The sequence below is a fragment of the Antechinus flavipes genome, chromosome 5 (genome assembly GCF_016432865.1).
Source record: "Antechinus flavipes isolate AdamAnt ecotype Samford, QLD, Australia chromosome 5, AdamAnt_v2, whole genome shotgun sequence".
In the NCBI taxonomy this organism is placed as follows: domain Eukaryota; kingdom Metazoa; phylum Chordata; class Mammalia; order Dasyuromorphia; family Dasyuridae; genus Antechinus; species Antechinus flavipes.
Window position 1 is genome coordinate 271,141,495 of NC_067402.1, and position 19,964 is coordinate 271,161,458.

A 19,964-nucleotide genomic window follows, 5' to 3' on the forward strand; every position below is an offset into this window, starting at 1 on the left:
CCCTCACTTAAATCCAATTTACTTTCATGTCATGGAATCATCTTCTCAATGTCATTGGTGCACTTTGAGAATGAAGAACAAAAAATACAATATCTCCAGCACTTAGTACAATGCCTGATACATAGTAGGCACTAAATAAGTTATTATTGATTGATTGATAACTGAACTGGGCCTTGAAGGAGGCTGAGGATTTTAAATAGGGTTAAGGTAGGAATGTTTATAGCTGTGGTCTTTTGTTTTCAGAGGATCAATGACATCACAGGTGATGTCTTGGCTCTTGAGTGAATGGATCAGCCTCAATCTCACTTCCTGAGTGATCAAAGTCCAGGGGTAGGATAGAAATCAAGATGACTGGCCATGGCCTGGGAAGACACAAAGGTCATCCAATCAACACAATGAGGCAATATGTGGAGATGAGAGAAGAGATAGGGAGCTCTTTTGCTTTCCTGGAAAATAGAGTAACTGATTCTATATAAATGGATTTATATTTTATTCACATGACAGTCATGACACAAAAGCTTATGAATTTTCATTTTAAAATTTTCTAGCCTGGACAGAGATTATGAAGGGCTTTAAAGGCCAGTCAGAGAAATTTATATTTTCTCGTGGATGTAATATGGAACCACTGAAGCTTCCTAATTAAATATTATATATTCAGAGGAGGAAAAGAAGTAAGCTTCTAGAAGACAAGGCTTGGTTTATTCTTTTTAAGCACAGAGTCTGCCATATAATATATGTTTCAGAAAATTTTGTTAGCTAAATGTCTGACCTGTTTTTGAGGAATATCAACTCAGCAGTTTAGTGAGCATGGATTAAAGAGGGAAAATCAATTAAATAGAAGGAAGACCTGTTAGGAGTCTGCTGAAATAGTCCAGACAAGAGGCAATGAGCCACTAAGCCCTTTACTTCACCTGGTGTGATGGGTTTGATTTTTTGCTCCATGCAAGAAGGTCATTTGCAAGTGTTTACAAAATGCTCGGCCATTGCATTACCTCCTGTCAAAGCTCTCTTTTGTGGAGTTGATGCTAAGTACGTAAGTGGTTTATAAAATGACCCCTATGGTGGTTGCTGATAGAAAATGATGGGAGAATATGCACAGGACCAGTGATTGAAAATTACTACTTACTGGCAAGCTAACGTTTTGTTAATGTGCTGGCTGAAAGTATTTGCATCCTTGGTTTAAGACTCTGTCAGCTTAATAGATTTGACCATCAACCAGAAAATAAGAGATTTTAGTAGCAACCCACAAGCCATATTCAGTCTGCGTCATGAAGCAGATGAAAGTCTTAAAGAAGCAGGTGGTAGTTAGTCTCTTAAAAAAGCTAATATATGTCACATTGACACCCTGGGACTGACCTACTGCATTTGCCTCAGGGAACTCTAACTCTAGGCTGCCTGGAAAAAAAAGCAAAGGTGATAAAAATTAGTGACCATGGCAGAGCTGTAACTATGCCTAAAAAAATTAATTTTAGAAGAATAGGTGGGTGCAGTGCCGTGTATGGGTCCAGTGGATAATTTCACTGGGGCTGTGATTATACTGGAGAGAGGATAATCAATTCCCAAAGGAATCTGGTCTTTTCTTGGGAAGAAGACTGCCAATATTAAATAGTGTGTAGGGAAGAAATGCTTCTTTCCATGTCAGCCCCCTGAAGCAAGATCCATTTGTTCCATCCTAGTTACAACCCTATGGCATGTATGGGGCAAAGTGAATAAAATGTTGGGAAGGCTCCTCTTGGGGCTAGATGGCATACTGGATAGAGTATCAGCTCTATCCTAATTCAGGAGGACCCGAGTTCAAATTTGACCTCAGATACTTAATACTTCCTAAATATGTGACCCTAAGCAAGGCACTTAACCCCAATTACCTCATCAAAAAAAAAAAAAAAAGAAAGAAAGAAAAATAATTAAAACATCTAGAAAGACTCCTCTTCCAGAGTTCAAATCTGGCTTCAGACATAACTAGCTGTGTGACTCTGGGCAGTTACTCAGCCCTATTTGTCTCAATTTCCCCAGCAGTAAAATGAGCTAGAGAAGGAAATGGTAAACCATTCCACTAACCATTACCAAGATGGGGTCACAAAGAGTCAGATGTGACTTAAAAATGACTCAATAGTTAAAACCATACAGCACATAAGATTAAAGTCGTCATATTGTTACAATGAATATTGTTTTTTTTTTCTTCATAGGACAATAAGGTTTTGAGCTGGAAAGAACTTTGGAAATAACTGAGTCCAATCTCTTCAATTTTCTGATGAACTAATTGAGAACCAGAGATAGGGAATAATTTGATATCCCAGGAGCATAGATTTTATCTATGTGTGACTCTGGGCAGTTACTCAACCCTATTTGTCTCAATTTCCCCAGCAGTAAAATGAGCTAGAGAAGGAAATGGTAAACCATTCCACTAACCATTACCATTTGTACCATCTGGTCCTTGGATACCACTGTCCAATAGACATAGTAGTTGATAGGGAGTCTCAGGTCTTGAGTTTGAATCTTGGCTCCACTACTTGCTATTTGTGTGATCTTGAATGACTCTGAGTTAGTCAATCAACACTTTTAAAATGTCTATTATGTGCCAGGCCGTTTGCTAAGTGCTAGGAGACAATAGAAGGCAAAAAAGCAAGATCCCTCTTTTTTTAATAAAGCTTTTTATTTTCAAAACACATGCATAAATAGTTTTCAACATTTACCCTCGCAAAACCTTGTGTTCCAAATTTTTTTTCTGTCTCTCTTCTTCCCACCCCCTCCCCTAGACAGCAAATAATCCAATATATGTTAAATATTTATTATTCTCCTATACCTATTTCCACAATTATCATACTGCCTAAGAAAAATCAGATCAAAAAGGAAAAAAATGAGAAAGAAAACAAAATGCAAGCCAACAAGTGAAAATACTATGTTGTGATACATACTCAGTCCTCACAATTCTTTCTCTGCATGCCGATGGCTTTCTTCATCAAAAAAAAAAAAAAAAAAAAAATTGGAATTGGCCTGAATCATTTTGCTGTTGAAAAGAGCCACATTCATCAGAGTTTATTATCATATAATCTTGTTGTTGCTGTGTATAATGATCTCCTGGTTCTGCTCATTTCACTGAGCATCAGTTCATATGTATTTCAGAAATCATCCTGCTGATCATTTCTTATAGAATAATAATATTCATATTATTCATATAATTCATATACCATAACATTTATATACCATAACTTATTCTGCCATTCACTAACTGATGGGCATTCACTCAGTTTCCAGTTCTTTGCCACTATAAAAAGGGCTGCTACAAATATTTTTATACACATTGGTCCTTTTCCCTTTTTTATGATCCTTTTACGATACAGGCTCAATAGAGAGCAGGGTCTTTTCTCAAGAAGCACATAAACCAATAAGGGAGAAAACATGCCTCTAACTCTAAATCTATGCTCTTATATCAAGTTATTTCCTATCTCCTGTCTCAGTTGAATCAGTAAATTGATGGAATTGGACAGTGACTAGGTATTAGAGACAGGATTTGAATCCAAGTTATCCAGATTCTGAAACTATCTTTTTATCCCTATTCTATTCTCTCTCAGTAAATAAAATGGTAAATCATAAATAAAATAATAATAAGAATAATACTACAGCCGATAACAAAACTAACATAGTATTTTGTTATATGTCAGACACAATTTTAAGGGCTCTATTTTTATCTTATCATTTGGTCCTCACAATTGGGAAGTAGGTGTTTTTATTATATCCATTTTTACAGTTAAGAAAACTGAGGCAAGCAGAAGTGAAGTGACCTGGCCAGGGTCATACAACTAGTAAATATCTGAGACTGGATTTGAACTCAGGACTTCCTAATTCCAGACCCAGCATTCTATCCATTATGCCACCTTGCTGCAATAGAAATAGTGCCTCAGAAGTGAGTACTTTAAATTGTCATTGACACATCTATCTAACACCAGTATTGTAAAAAACCACTCCATTTCTGTTGTACTCTCCAACTTCCTTCATTAGACATCATTGATCAATTGAGCAGCACAAAACAGTTAATCAAGAAATCTGGGTTCAAAGCCCATCTCATACACATCCAGCTATATGATCCTGGACCAGTCATTTAACATATATGCTTTAGTTTTTTCATTTGCATCATGAAAGAGTCTGTTTCAATAGCCTCTATTATTTCTTCCAGTTTTAATTCTGTGGTCCTATTATTTATCAATTAGCACTGACTTCTTTGCTTTCCATTCTCCTCTGGCTACCATTCCTATATTTGTAGAAGTTAGCTCCCAACATATTTTTATTTTCTTTTGTTAAATTTTAATTTTTTTCCCTTTTTTAGTGGTGTTTTATTTTTTCAAATGCATGCAGTTACTTTTCAACATTCATCTTTGAAAAACCCTGTTCCTAACACATTTTTTTTATTTTAGCATTCTGTTACTTTCCAATTTTCAAAACTCTTCATTGATTCTATGTCTCACCAAAATTTGATGTTTGAAAGCTCTTTGATGGCACACAAAAACAACCATTATGACTTTCATCTTCTCTAGATCCTTTGCAGGAGAAAAGTACAAACTTCCTTAAACTCTGCCACTCCCATCCTCATCACCACCGGAAGAAACATATCTTGGAATTAGTTTGATCTGATAGGTCATTTGGGCTAATCTCCCACTTTATGGAAAAATCACTAATCAGGCTCTTATCCAACTTCTTAAAAGCTGAAGGAACTCAGGACTTCCTAACAACATAATTGATTCTATTTTTCAACACCTTTAATTATTATGACAGTCTTCTTTAAAATTAAATAAAATTTAGCTTTTCATTGGTTAGAATTTAGGTCCATTTAGATGTTTCAAGACAGGTATTATGCTTTTCTCACCTCTAAATTGCCATCTATCTACCCTAAAGTTTTTTCCTCATATAACACTGAGGATTCTCTTATGAATTCTGACCATGTTTTTATGAATAACAAAGTTTGGATAAACTCACCATTCTAGTCATCCTCATGTTGATACTGTCTCCTATTCATTAATACCCCTCTTGAAATCTGCAACCTAGAAACTATTCATTGCTCTAAATATGGTAGAGAGAAAAGTAGGATTTTTCTTTTCTTTGTTCTGGTCACTATGACATAAGATGATCTTAACTTTTTTCTTAGAAGACACTTTAGACTTAGATCATTCTTGTAATCTACTCAGCTCCCTCAGTCTTTTCCGCACGAATTATTGTAAAGTCATTTTTATGACATATAGGACTTTATTGGTTTTTTTTGGGAAGCCAAGTTTGAATCCTGTCCTTTGTCCCTGTTAACGTCTGCCTTCTTGCATTTAGCACATTTTTCTAGTCTTTCTGAATATTTTGTTGGTTTTGATTCTGTTACCTAATGTATTAGATACCTTCTCTAGCACTTCGCCATTAATAATGTGATAAGCTTGATTCCAATGCTTTATTCAAATCATAGATAAAAGGTTTAAACTAAGGAATCAAGTAGAGCATTCTTCAGCATACCACTCCAATGTTGTCCTATCTCCAAAGTTGATGTTGATCAACTATTTCAATTGATTTATTCAATAAGTAGACATATTATTATCTTTCTCTTGACTAAATTATAGAATGCTTTTGTCAAATGATTTCTTGAAAATCTATATTCAGTTGATTCTCTCATCTCTGCTATTTAGTGTAATGTATTATTATGTATTCTTTTTTTCCCCCTTAGACCATTGGACTTAAATTGAAGCTCAAGCAGCTAGGAAGTATCTGAGGTCACATCTGAGATCAGGTCTTCCAGATTCCAGGGCTGGTGTTCTACCTAGCAGCTCTGATGTGACACATTCTTAGTATTAGTTAATTAATTAGTAACCTATGTTATAAAGGTTTTTTTAAAATTTTTTTAGTTGTGGGAAAAATAGAGGATATATGCTATTTTTCTGTTCTCTGAAGTCAAGTAGAACCAGTTGAATTTTTCTACCTCACAGTATCCCTCCAAATACTTAAAGACAATTATTATGTCTCCACTAAACATCCTAGACTCTAAAGAACAATATGCCCAATATTCATCTTCTGTGCTATTATTAGCTTCAAAAATGGATAAGTTTCTTATTCTTGCCATAAATCACAGAGTCTATAAAATATGAAATTATGGTCATTTTGGGGAGTAGCTTCAACCATCCATTCTTCTCTGAACCAGCTTGCTTAATTCCAATGTTTTTTTTTTTTATCTTCATTCTTTTCTTATATGGCAACTCATCCCAACTTCTTAACATTGTTAGGTATCATGATGCAAGTTAAAGCTCTGAAGTTTAAGGGCCTGGGTTCAAAGGATACCTCTGTTTCTTAATGTCTATGTGACTTTGAGTAAGGAACATAATCTCAGTAGACCTCAGGTTCCTCATAGGTAAAGGAAAAGATAGCTTTTACATAGCACTTTTAAGTGTTATGTAAACTCATTATTATCTCATGTGACCTATAATTTTAGACTCCACATAAATGGACTATTTCATATTTTACAATTACCCCCCTCACAGACATCTCTTTGAGAATGGTTCTAACTAAGTTTCCATGTAGATAACTAGGTAGAGTGCTAAACCTGGAGTCAGTTCAAATCCCACTTCAGGAACTTATTAGCTATGTGATACCAAGCAGGACACTTAATCTCTCTCTGCCTCAGTTTCCTCCTCTGTAAAAAAACAAACAAACTACTTATTAAGATGAAATGAGTTAACATGTAAGAGTCTTTGCAAACCTTATAAATATTCTATAAAATACTGCTATTAATAGCACTAGCAATAGCAGCAGCAGTAGCAGCATAATCATGATCATTATTTAGTTCTGTCAACTTGGGAATGCTTCCCATTATTTTTGTTTTGGTTTGTTTGTTTGTTTTTTATTTTGTTTTTTGAGAGAACTAATTTTTTTTTCAAAATTCCCTATCTTGTTCTAATAGTGAGAACAAATATTTTCCATTTGGTCTGGTGATCTGTAGTATGTTTCTAAAAATAATGTTTCTATAGTATCTATCTCCTTTTATCTTTATCTACTATATTTACACCCTCCAGTTTTCCTTTCCATTATATCTCTCCCTAATATAGATTTGTATACTTAGATCTATTTCTCTTGAATAAGCTTATCTATTGCCACATCCTAGTAATGAATACTTCCCCACTATAATTCATGAGATTAATAAGTTCATATTTGCCTCCTTTGATTATAATTTCCAAGTTATTCTTCTTGAAGACCTGAAATATGTCCAGAGACAACTGAAATCCTAAGTATTACCTGTCACCCACAGCTTTCTTATTTCAAAGAACCATAGGGTTGCAGAATTGGAAGGAACCTTAAAGGTCATATAGTCCAATTACCTCCTGAATCATGAATCCCCTCTTCAATATCCTTCCACCACCTCTCAACCCAATTCATTTTGCCAGGAGGTGCCCTTCATGTTAGAGAGATAAATACTTTGAAAGAATTGTTAGGTACTTCCTCCACTATCATTCTTCATTCACACCTGTTATCCCCCATAGCTTGTTTATTTATAAATGTGGATTTTGTACTAGATATTTTCTAAAGGCCCTTCAACTCTATCCTATGGTCCTATAATCTGGTTTTATTATCTCCCCCCCTCCTTAAATATCAGTTTAAAGGTCTCTTAATTAGGTCAAAGGACTACTTACCTAATATTTTCTTCCCCAGTCTCATGAGAAACACTTGATTCTCTAAATGTAGGTTATTCTCTGATCATAAATCACAAAGACATAGCTTCTTCTTTGAAATTGTCTATGTAGCAGAAACTCACTTCCCATAATCCCCCTTTTCTTCTAAAGATATGACCTATGTGTTCAAGAGATGAAAGTGTAAGCAAATTATTAGATTTCCTAAGAAGGATTCTTAATTACCTTAAAAATGCCTTTTTACTTTAAAAAGTAGCTCAAGCCCCATCTACCTTCTGCACAAAGCTTTTCCTGATCCTCTGCAGTTGCTATCATTCTTCTCTCAATCATCTTATGTCTATTTTTTTTATCCTGTTTGTGTATTCGTGCATATTTTTAGAATGTAAGCTCCTTGATGGCAGGGATGATTTTATTTGGGTCTTTGTATTTCCCAGTGTCTAGCATGGTGATAGGCACATAAGAGACATTTAATAAATGTATGTTAATTGATTTATTAATCAATAGCAAATCTGATAGTTCATGTCTAAGTTTCCATCTCAATAGACCTCAGGTTCCTCATAGGTAAAGAAAAGGAGTTGAATGTGATGTAATTTCATAACTGGAAAGAGAATTAAGTGTCTTCTAGTTTAATGTTCAGTCCAATGGATAGGTATGCAGTACAGGAGAAAGAGTGCTGGACTGGGAGACACAGAACCAAAGTTCAGATCCTAGCTCTGCCTCTTTGCCCTTTCTTAAACTTAGTTTGTCTATAAGATGAGAAGATTTTGCTCAAAGACTTCTAAAATCCCTTTTAGATCAAAAGCTGTGATACTTAGCTCTGAACTTTGCACTTGTCCTACAACTTCCTTGACAAGTGATTATCCAACTGCAGAATGAAAGCTCTTTGAGAATATTGTGTTTTTTTTTTCTTTTTAAACTTGTCAACTTGAACTGTGCCAGGTACCTAGGACGTACTTAATACCTATTTGTTGACTCATTCATTAAATTACTTCTAATATTGCGAAACTCGTGTCCATCATGGTACATGTTCCAAGAGACAGTAAAGCTCCAGATTAGTTATGTCAGATCAGTAAAGATTGCCTCAACATCCTTTTGTATTGGGTTGTCTGTATCCTCTTCTTCCTAGTGAGTATAATACTTTCTACTTGATCTTTCTAAGAAACTTATCAAAATTAAAATAAATAGATAGGAGCAGAAACATCAGGTCATAGATCTGGAAAGGATTGCAGAGATTATTTAGTCCACCAGGCTTGTTTTTAAATTAAAAAGCGATTTGAATCCCAGAAAATGAAATTATTTATCCAAGTTCACTACATAGATTAGTGATGAGAAACCTCGTCTTTGTCTTTTCTCTCATGATATTATTGAGGTTTAAAGAAGGGCAGGATCTTTGGTATAATGAAATTTTGTGTTTTTTTTAATCATGACAGTGATAGATACAATAGCTATGTTACATGTTATACAAAACTTGGTAAATACTGAACTAAATTGTTCAAGGACTTAGAATAAAGAGAAATCTGGGTTTGGATCTTGCCTCTGAAATGTAAGGAGACAGTGTGATGCAGTAGAAAAAAATGCTATTATTTGGAGTCCAAAGAACTAGATTCAAATCCCCCCTCTTTCTTACTATCCATATGAATTTAGGCAAGACTTTGGTTTCTGTGGCCCCAGTTTCTATATCTGCATCTATAACATGAAGAGGTTGAACTAAATGATCTTTAAGGTTCTTTCCAGCTTGGGATCCAAGATCCTGTGACCAAGTCCTTAGTTTCTCTATGTTTCAGTTTCTTCATCCATATAATGGGAATGATAATAATAGCTCCAACTACTTACCCAGAGTGGTTGTAAGGACCAGATAAGATGGTATCTCCAAATGGCTTTGTAACTCTTAAAGGGCTTTATGAATGCCAGTCATTGTTATTAACAATCAACAAGTTATAGCACTTCCACCTCAACCAATTCGGCAAGTAATCTAAATTTTGAAAATTTAAATTTCTAAAATTTTACTTGGGTTTTATGTAACTTGCCATTTTAAAACTCATTCGTCCACCCAGATTACTTATGGACTTTGTAAGTAAATTTCTAACTGCATTATTCCTATAACAATCTGAAAAAAAAATTCTTTTCAGGGCCAAGAGTTTATTTGTAATCCATCTCTAGCTTCATGACAAGAATTCAATATATTTAATAAGGAGATACAATCTTTGTGAAGAACTGAAATTCTCCCAGGATTACCGTAACCTATGCCTAGGATTATTCATGTAGCAACGTTATTAAGTGATGTGAGAGTTGAAATCAAATCAGTCCAACTTTGAAAATTCATCTAAAGCTACATTTTAATTGGGAAAAGCCTGGCCCAGTATAGTATTGCAATAAATTATGGCTCCACACAATGGCCAGACTTTCCGTACCCTTGCTTAATTAAGGGTTAATCTAAAAAACACAGGTTTCCTTGGGTTTGGATGTTCTTTGACCATGGCCAGCCAGGGCTACTTGGCCCGGGACAATGGGCTTGCCTTGGCAGAGCAGATGAAAATTGAACCAAGTATTGGAAAAGGCTAAGGGAACAATGCCTAGGACAGATGTCTCATCCCCAACTAAAACAACCCAAGAGAAAACGTTCTGGTAATGACCTTTTATGCCTAACAGGCTCCGGCATCTGGAGCAATGTCAGCAATATTAAAACCTTTTATGAAAGGATTATGTTTTTCATGATGAGTGTTTTAATATGAAGACTGTAGGTAGTGGCAAAACAGAACTACATTTAACTGGGGATAATTACGTGGGTTCAAGCAAAATTATTTCCTCTCGTGCTGCTCTGTTGATATAGGAAAATAATTTTTAAAGGTTAATTCGGCAACCTCTTGCTAACCTTTGTTGATTTTAAATATTTCTGGCACTGGGTGCGCGCTTGTGACTCGACTACCTTTTTATGTCGACAGTTGGTAGCAAGGAGCCACTGGGAGCTCTGAGGGGAGCGGCTCTTCAGCCAATCTGGGATAAAAGGGGAAAATGGAATCACTATGGAAACTGCAGGAAGGATCTAAAAAGCTTTCTTTCTCGAATAAATGTCTGATGTTTGTGACTTGGGGGGGGGGGGCGTGTTAGGAGGTAGGGGGGAAGGAAAGAAAAAAAAAAATCATCAATCTGTAGGATGCTTTCGCCAGTGATCCGTTATTGCCGCAAGTGCCAAATCTAAACAGGCTGACCTTAGCTTTATTAAGCTCTTTCTGCTCGTGGAGAGTTACTATTCAACAGGAGAAAAAAAAAAGCTGCAGTCTGCTAGGAGTGTGTGTGTGTGTGTGTGTGTGTGTGTGTGCGTGCGCGCGCGCGCGCTCCCGTGAGCGTGTATCTTAGTGGGGCATGAGGGAGAGGGAGAAACTCAATTTTTTTTTTAAAGATTCATTTTTGTTTCTTTCCTAGTTTTCTCCCTTTATCCTGATGGAATAATGGACTGATGTTCCTGTGTGTGTGTTTGTGTGTGCTCTCGTGAGTGTGTATCTTAGTGGGTTATAAGGGAGATGGAGAAATTCATTTTTTAAAAAAAGATTAATTTTTCTTTATTTCCTAGTTTTTTTTCCTACCCTTATCCGGAAAAAATAATGGGCTGATGTTCGTGTGTGTATGTGTGTGTGTGTGGATTTAGAAATCCAGCAACTCGGGAAACCAAATATAATTCAGAAAACTATATTTCTTCTTCTTCCATGTCTGACTTTAATCTAACATTGAGGAAAAAAAAATCCCACCAACCCAATCCTTTGCCCCTCTCCCACCAATCCCCAAGCTGATAAATAGGAAGGAGAGGCATAAGCCCTCCCTCACATCGGCACCTTGGGCCTCCAGGAGTGAAAAATGAAGGTGCTGATGACCAACCGGAAGAGCTCTAGTGAACCTATTTAAACAACAGGCAGCAACAGATACCTGTCTCAGTAGAGGCGTTCCCGAGCATCACTGAGAATCCCTAAAGGGACCGACCCTTCTTTTTCTTTTTCTTTTTCTTTCTTTTCTTTTTTTCTTTCTTTATTTTTGTTTAAATAGGGAGACTGTATAACAGCAGGGTTGGGTACTCTATAAACACCTGTGGAAGAGGGAGACAGGAGGAGAAGAGGATATGAACCGATTGTTTCCATCAGAAATCTTCTGTAGGAGAGAAAACACCCTTTCCTGGGAGAAGGAGGGGGGAGAAAAGAAAGAAGGGGAAGAGCAGCAGAGGAGGAAGACTAGAACATCCTAGTAAGTAGACCTTTTTTTGTGCTGCATCAGCGCAATCTGTGTTTGTCTTTGTCTTAATTAAGAACCAGCCGATACTTCCACTGGTCAGATCTCCTAGAGATAAGGACCTGCTTTTGGAGATCAGGGCAACTTTGCCACTTTTTTTTTCTTCTGAATGCATTAGAATGTCAAAGATTGATGAGCGTGGTAATTGATTCCATATCGTCATGCTGTATTTAGACAATTATAAACACTGCTAATCTAATGTTTCAGGGCACTTATGAACAATTAGTGATCCTACGCTAGATTCACACACGTGCATTGGATGATAAGGATGAAGCAAAAATGTTGCCACCAGTGTCCTGTGAATCTAAATATGACTATTTTCAACAAAAGGATGACTGGAACGGAAAAAAGAGAACACTATTCCAATGCTTTTCAAGCCAAATTATTATAGCAGCAAAAAGAGTAGAATTCTTCTAGTAGTGAGCATGCTTTAAAAAAAAAAAAGAAACGAAGAGAAAAACTCAATTAACAAAGAAGCCAAGTTATTTTATTATTATATGTGCTTCCAATGTGAATGTAAGTAGCACCCTCAATATTTAGTTCGCAGACCTTATAAAACTGATTTGTAATGCATTTGGTCAGCTTTTAGGGGATGGGAAAAGAATAATAGTCTTTTAAAAATCATAGTAACCTGTGTGTGTGTGTATGTGTCTTCCTTATAGCATTAACACAGAAGCACATCAACACAGATAGCCATTTTTAAAAAAAAATTCAAAATGACTCATACATATTGACTTCATGGCAGTTTTTGTGCATATAATGAAAACCAATTATCTGTGGAGAAAATTTGACTGTGAAGGAAATTAAATTGGTTTTTAAAGACTTCCTTAAACAGCAGTAGCTAGGGAGAGGTCCAATAACACTTTAGCTCTGAATTGTAATGGCTTTGCCATATTAATAAATCATGCTTTATCCTGACTTTTATCGAAAGATGTAGATGGGGAAGACTGCACACGGCGGGATGAAGGCAGAGGGGCTGGTCTTTGCTGTGGCTTTCATGTCTCAGGTTACTCTACCAGCGGTCCAGGCACGTTGGAAGACACTCTGGATGGGGGGAAGGTAAGTCCAGACTAGCTCAACAATGAAAACTAGTTACGATGCAGTTAGTAAAAAAAAAAAAAAAAAAAAAAATGTGGTTATTGCCTTATAAAAGATAGATGGAAATATTGTGTTCTAGGATATACTTTGATTTTACAAGGTAGGAAGAAAATGTTTTCAAAAAATCTCTAGCTCCTCCTCCTACCATTGTGTTCAATAACTTCCATGAAAAAAGAATACTGTTGTTTTCAGCATCGGATCTTTTGGGTCATTTAGAAAAAAATTTCTTTTTATAAATTATTGTCCATTATGTCTGGATGTCTAGGAATAAAGGAGTTTTTTTTTGAACATGGAAAACACATTGCTCCAGTTACATAAACAATGTAGATATTTTTTCTTTGTTTCAATCCATGATGTTAACATTGACTTTTTCATATGTATTCAGTCCTGGTATTAACTGTCCAGTAATTAGAAAAAGAAAAGAGGGTAAAGAAATGTGTTTTATCCAAATAAGAGATTTTGACCTCCAGAATCAAAGTATGTTGGATGATTAATAAGTCCAAAACATTTCCTTGATTCTTCCTCAAGCAGAAAATCTGTCCGGTTCTTGTAACTTTAAGAAATTGACTAGATTATTTGGTAAGATTTCATTAATCTGTACAAACGTTATATCTTTAGCACTTGATGTAACTCAAATGATGGTCGAAAGTTCCAGTTCATTAGTTGTAACCAAAGAAATCTAATGACCCCCATGTGTTAAATATTCTGGGGCTCTTAATGTACCCAAACAATTATCGGGATAGCTGCTATTACTAAGCTTTTAAAATATGAAGTGTATGTTTTTGGGTCAGCTCCATGAGAAATGAGCCTTTGAAAGTGACAACTTTTCAGAGCTGTATCTGCATTACAAATATATACAGAAATTCGATACTTTGCCATCAACTGCATTCAAGACCTTAAATAATATAATAATCTGGTTAGTTACAGTTTTCCAAGTGCCTCCATTCTATGACCAAACATTTCTTGGGCTCATAGCTTTTGGCAGACAGATGCTTACTTAGCTGTGTGATCCTGTGCAAGTCACTTGATCTCTATCTGTCTCAGTTTCCTCATTTGTCATAAAATAACAACCCACCTTATAGGGTCATGAGGACAAAATAAAATGATACACATAAAGTACTTTGCAAGCCTTAATGTTTTTGCAAATGTTAACCATTTTTGTGCTATTCACTGAAATATTGGAATTGGAAAATAAATTGTTGCGTCCCTTCTCTCTAAGAAATTACATCTTTTTATATAATGCCCATATCCACTTTTTCCAAAAAGCACGTTTTTATGGACTGAAATAATTCTTATGTGACATCGATGATATAATGACTGAAGTTTTTTCTATCAAATGGGCAATTTCTTAGTGTGCTCTTATCTTTTCCAGAACCATGTAGTCAAACCTTGTTTCTTTCTCATTTACAATCACCATATTTCAGTTTCTTATGGTGTTCTCACTCAGGATTCAAATTTACTTTTTAAATCCCTAATCAGACAGCAGAGATAATACAAGCAAAGAATTTTAATTATAATTTTAATATGTAATATAAGCTGCTTCTGATTTATGCACAGAGGTGTCATTCTGTGTGCCTCAGTAACTACAGGAAAAGGCGAGGTGATTTTTCATTGGGCAAGAGGAAGATTATATCTTTATACACATGTATGTAAACATACAGCTACATACATATAACTTGCAAGAGTGAGTTATTTACAACATGAAAACACAGACCGTTGGTAACTAATGGATACCTGATCCCAGAGTTTGGCTTTCCATGAGAATATGTAGCTGAAATCTAATATTCTAGATGGAGCAGAGGATCCAAAGTTAAAATTTCCAAATATGAGAATATTAAATAATAACGGATAGCCCTTTTATGTGCACTTTTCCTTTGGGACACATAATTTTAAATCTTTCAGTTCAAGCCATATAGATTCAAAGAGGAAATTTTACTCTCACTTGAGGGAAATCAATCTCAGATTTTTGCTGCTGTTAAGAAAATGAGCCAAACTCTTATTTGTCTTATTTCTTAATCATCTGAATCACAAGAATATTTTTGGGGTGGGAGGGAATGATGTGTGTATGTGTGTATTTTCCTTCTTTCATGAAATAAGAGGATCCTTATTCAAAACCAGAATTAGGAAGTACCAAATACACTTTGAGTTTCCTGTTATCCTTATTCCTGATTCATAACAGCTATTAAAGTCTGAGTTGTAAATTGGAAGCTATTTGTGTGTCGAGGGTTGGGGGTAGGTGGGAAAATGTTAGTGTCAGAACAGCAGCATGTAGATAGAAAGATCAATAAAATGTTGGGAGGAAAACTGGCCTCTGCTCTCACTGACACATTCATGTAAGTAGATACATATACACACATACACATAAGCCTTTAGTGAACAATAAGTTATTTTACTATCTCACTTTTATTAGTATTGAAAAAATAAAAATAATAAGATTCGATCATATTTATATAATTCTTCAAGACTTGCAAAAACTGTGAATATTATCCTAATTGAACCTCCCAACAATTCTTTGGGGTAGATATTATTATCCCCAGTTGACAGATGAGTAAACTGAGTTTCAGAGCAGTTAACTGGCCTACCTGTGGTCACACAAGTAGGAAAGAACTCAGACTTGGGTCTTCCAGATGCATGAGCATCCCTGAAAGAATGGATCCAGCTATTTTCGAGCTATTAGCCATAACAGCACCAGGGTCAGGGGATGTTTGTCTCCAGATAGTCTGAGATAGGGATTTTGATTTGGAAGTGCATCTAAGGTTGAGCTGTGTGTCAGAGATGGTGGATAATTGGGAGATTAGTTCAAGATGAGAGTGCCTGGGTGGGATCTTGCCTAGCATTCAGGTCAAAAGTAGTCCTACCCAACACTGATCACATAGCCAAGTGCTATAGTTTCGCCATCTATTTTCTGACAATACAAGAGACAATTAAATGAAGTTCCAAGGAAAAAACTGGTCACCTGGCATGTACTCTAGTCTCATTTTCTATGTGCATTTGTAATCTCCCCTAGTGGCATTTTTCCTTTTAGTTTTTTTTTTTTCTTTGAATCATCCTTCCCATTTAACATTCAAAAATAAATGCATGCAAAGCGCTTTGTAAACTGTTCAGCACTATATAAATGTTACTTATCATTATCAGGCATAAGGTATTTGTCTACTAAAAATGTCCCAAGAAGGGAAATTGTCTCTTGAGCTTACCATGATATAAATCTTTAAAATCTACTCCAATACCCCACCCCACCCCCCAAAAAAGTGAAGCAGCAGCAGCAGGTTACGGCATTTAGAAGGAGAATACTGAAAAGTTTCCCCTTGTATTATTCCTTTCTGGGAGGTTGATGAGTGCTCTCTGTTTTTTCCTCATTTTTTTTTTTCAGATTGTTTTTTTCTATAGCTAGTGAATTTGAGAAGTTTTACTCTAAGTCTAAAGTACAGAGCATGCTTTAAATATTTAACTACTTTTTAAAAAGTCATTCTTAAATGCTTTTTTGTGTCTGTTTTCAAAATTCTCTGCACAGTTACCAGGAATCCAGATGAAAATAACGTGACATGCAATGTTTTCAGAGTTGGTTATGGAAGTGGAGAAAGAGGGGAGGAAAAGAAATTGTTCTAGATTTTTTAAATGAGATTTAAAACTGTTATGGTATAATGAATTCGAGAGAGAGAGAAAGAGAGAGAGAGAGACAGAGACAGAGACAGAAAGAGAAGAGATAGAGACAGAGACAGATGAAAGAGAGAGACAGACACAGAGACACACAGAAAGACAGATAGAGACAGGGAGAGACAGAGAGAAACAGAGACAGAAACAAGAGACAGAGATCTACACAGAGAGATAGAGAGGGAAGAGAAAGAAAAGATAAAGAGAGGAAAAGAGAGTTTAGGTAGGAAGTTAGGTAGGAAGAGAGGAATGTGTGTGACAGAGACACAGAGACAGGGAGAAATAATGAGCAAATGAACAAATAAAGTGAACCTGAGCTACTTTAAGAAAAGCTGTTCAGCGGCGCACAACTATGTAGTACAGGTGTCATTGTTATTAACTGGCATGCATGGCTAAACTTCTGCTCAATGCATTGCATATTTACTCTGCGGCTTTGAAAAGTGAGTCCTGGATAAATATAGAAATTATTTGACAATGAAATTTCATAGCTAGCCTATAGCAGACATATTGTGTACCCAAAGTCGAAATCTGGACTGTATTTACTTAGGCAGTGGTAACCAGTTCATCAAGACTGGCTTCCAAAGTACCAAATTTTTTTTCCCCTCAATCATAAACTACTTCTCTCCTCTCTTCTCCTTTCTCTCTTTCTCCTTTCCTCTTCCTCTCTTGTCTTTTCCTCTCTCTTCTTCTTCTCTCTCCTCCTTTCCCCTTCTCTCCTTTTTTGGGGGCACATTTTCTTTAGTACTTTAGAGAAAGGTAAAAAGCATTCCCCCATACATATAAAGATAGATAGATAAATATATTGACCAATGTAACTTGAATGAATATAGAATATTTAAAAATTTTGAGATAAGCTAAAAAAAAAGTTACTTCCAGTTTTTGAAAAAAAGTATCTCAATACATTGGAATCCTAGAAATAGAAGTTCCTCTAAGCCTCCTCAGTTGGAGTGCCTGGTTAGACATGTAGACTTTGGGAGGTGGGGAGAGATTATGGAGAGGTAGAATAAATATTGGTGTTTGACTAATATTCATTTGCATAGTTTTCTGTGAAGTATTGGGTATTACAGAGTGGAAAGGTTAGGGTCAAAAAGACCAGTAGTATCCACCTGCTAAAAACAACAACAAAAAAATGAAATCTCTTTTCTTCTATAGCAACTGGAGAAGATGGGAAAAGGTGGGGTGGGGTTGTCGATCTCTTGGGAAAAAATTATGGGATCAAGTGATCTAGTCCAGAAACTCTTGATTTTCATGTTTTCAATGGTTCAGAGGCCAAGAGGCCTCTGGGAGGCTACTTTGGGGTGACTCTAGTTCATATATCTTTCTCTGAAAAATTAGCATTGCTTCATTGTCTTAATTGATGTCTCATTTATAAACTGGATATTGTCAGTGAAGGTAATGGAAAGAAATTTTCTTGCTGCATATTTGAGATGTTTGAAGCAAAAATGTTTTAAAATCCATCTTTAAAAACACAAAACCAAAAACTCCACCCATATGTAGAGTTCTTTTGCTACAATCAAATGCAAATGAAATGATGAAATGACTTCCTCCCTCCACCATGGGTTATTATAAGTAGACCTTTGTGCTGGACCAAAAAGCACTAGTAAATAAAGAGTTAAAATGAAGGCAGGCTCACTGGTTTGCTGAGATCTGTCAGAGTCTGACTGGCTGGCTACATATCTGTCTCTGGAACAATAGGTACCTGCATTCTGCACGGACTGCTGGGCAGCCACTAGCAGCCTGGAGAAGGTCTGCCTCTGTGAGAGGTTTCTTAGTAAGAATCCTTAATGACAGGCCCACTTTTCAGTGGGGGGAAAATCTGTCTGCTCTCTTGATGAAGGACAGGACTTTGATCCTTTCCATTCAGCCTTGACTTGGCCTGAGGTTTTAGGTTCCCAGTCTTGAAGTTAACAATCTCTCTCTCTCTCTCTCTCTCTCTCTCTCTCTCTCTCTCTCTCTCTCTCTCTCTCTCTCTCTCTTTTCTCTCTCTCTCTCTGTCTGTGTTTCTCTCTCTTTCTTTCCTTTTCTCTTTCCCTCTCTCTCTCCCTTTCTCTCTTTCTTTCCTTTTCTCTTTCCCTCTCTCTCTCCCTTTCCCTTCCTTTCCTACCCCTCTCTCTGTCCTCTCCTTTCTTTCTTCTCTCTATCTCCCTCTCTTCTTCCTTTCCTTTCTTTATCTCTCCTCTCTCTTTTCTCTTCTTCCCCTTTTTCTTCTCTCTCTCTCTCTCTCTCTTCTCTCTCTCTCTCTCTCTCTCTCTCTCTCTGTGTGTGTGTCTCTCTCTCTCTCTTCCTCTCTCTCTCTTCCTCTCCCTCTCCCTTTCCCTCTCTCCCCTTCCCGCTCTCTCTCTCCTTTCCTTGCTCTCCCTCTCTCTCTCTCTCTCTCTCTCTCTCTCTCTCTCACACACACACACACACACACTCTTATTTCCTATCCACTCCTCCTCGCTTCTCTACACGGGGCAGATTACTATCACAGCTGTAACTGTGGCAGGGAAGCCGTAAACACAGCAGACCCAGTCTCCATGGTGGCAGGAGGGGGCACTGGAGGTGACAACAATGGAGAAGGACCTTCCTTCTGACAAGTTTTAGGTAAGAAAGACTCTTTGTACCTTTGAATTCAATACGCCGTGTCCTTACTGATGGGTTAGAAATGGTGTGGTCTCAAATGTGCCTTTGAATAGCAATATTTTATCAGGGAACTATTCTTCCGTTCTGTTCTGTGTCTGCAAACCTGTAATCTCAATGCTTTGTGTTACTATAATCGTGGGGGGTAGGAGTGGAATCCAGGCAAGATCTCTGCTGGATGGAGCGATGATCAATTTTCCTGACATTCACCAAGCAGTTTAAATTTCCGATGGGGGGGGGTCCCTATTTAAGGATGCTTAATGCATGTCCCTGCCTATGGTCAGGGGATCCAGCATCTAGCAGCACTATGGAATATTAAAGCAGTGTTCTCTCATCCTTAATTTCTAATTATTTTTACACTCTTAACTGTACTGGGGTCAGAGACTTTTAAAAATTAATGAGGAACCCTGCTGGGTTCAAATGGTCCTGTCTACGTGAGCTGCTGCAGAAGGATGAAATTATGCGATTCTGTTTGTTCTCGGAGGTGTGAGCCTTCTTAATTTGAACCCTTTGGGTTTGGAACACTCTGCATTAAATTGGAGTATTGGGGTAGGGGGAGATATGCATTATTTTGATAGCTTAGTTCCTTATTTTGAGCGCCCAGGTGAGTTTGAAGAGAAGAAAAGAGAGGGAGAATGCTAAGGTAATCACGGAGCATGCTGAAATGCA

General features: G+C 36.7%; 1 long non-coding RNA gene across 2 annotated transcripts in view; it reads left to right on the forward strand.

The window, feature by feature from the left end:
- LOC127564646 (uncharacterized) overlaps nt 1-19,964 on the forward strand; it is a 203,498-nt gene that overhangs the window by 67,156 nt on the left and 116,378 nt on the right. For both annotated transcript variants that reach the window (XR_007954324.1, XR_007954325.1), the window contains exons 3-5: nt 11,688-11,882; nt 12,859-12,986; nt 19,134-19,259. This is a non-coding gene — a long non-coding RNA (uncharacterized LOC127564646). The remainder of the gene's footprint in view (nt 1-11,687; nt 11,883-12,858; nt 12,987-19,133; nt 19,260-19,964) is intronic.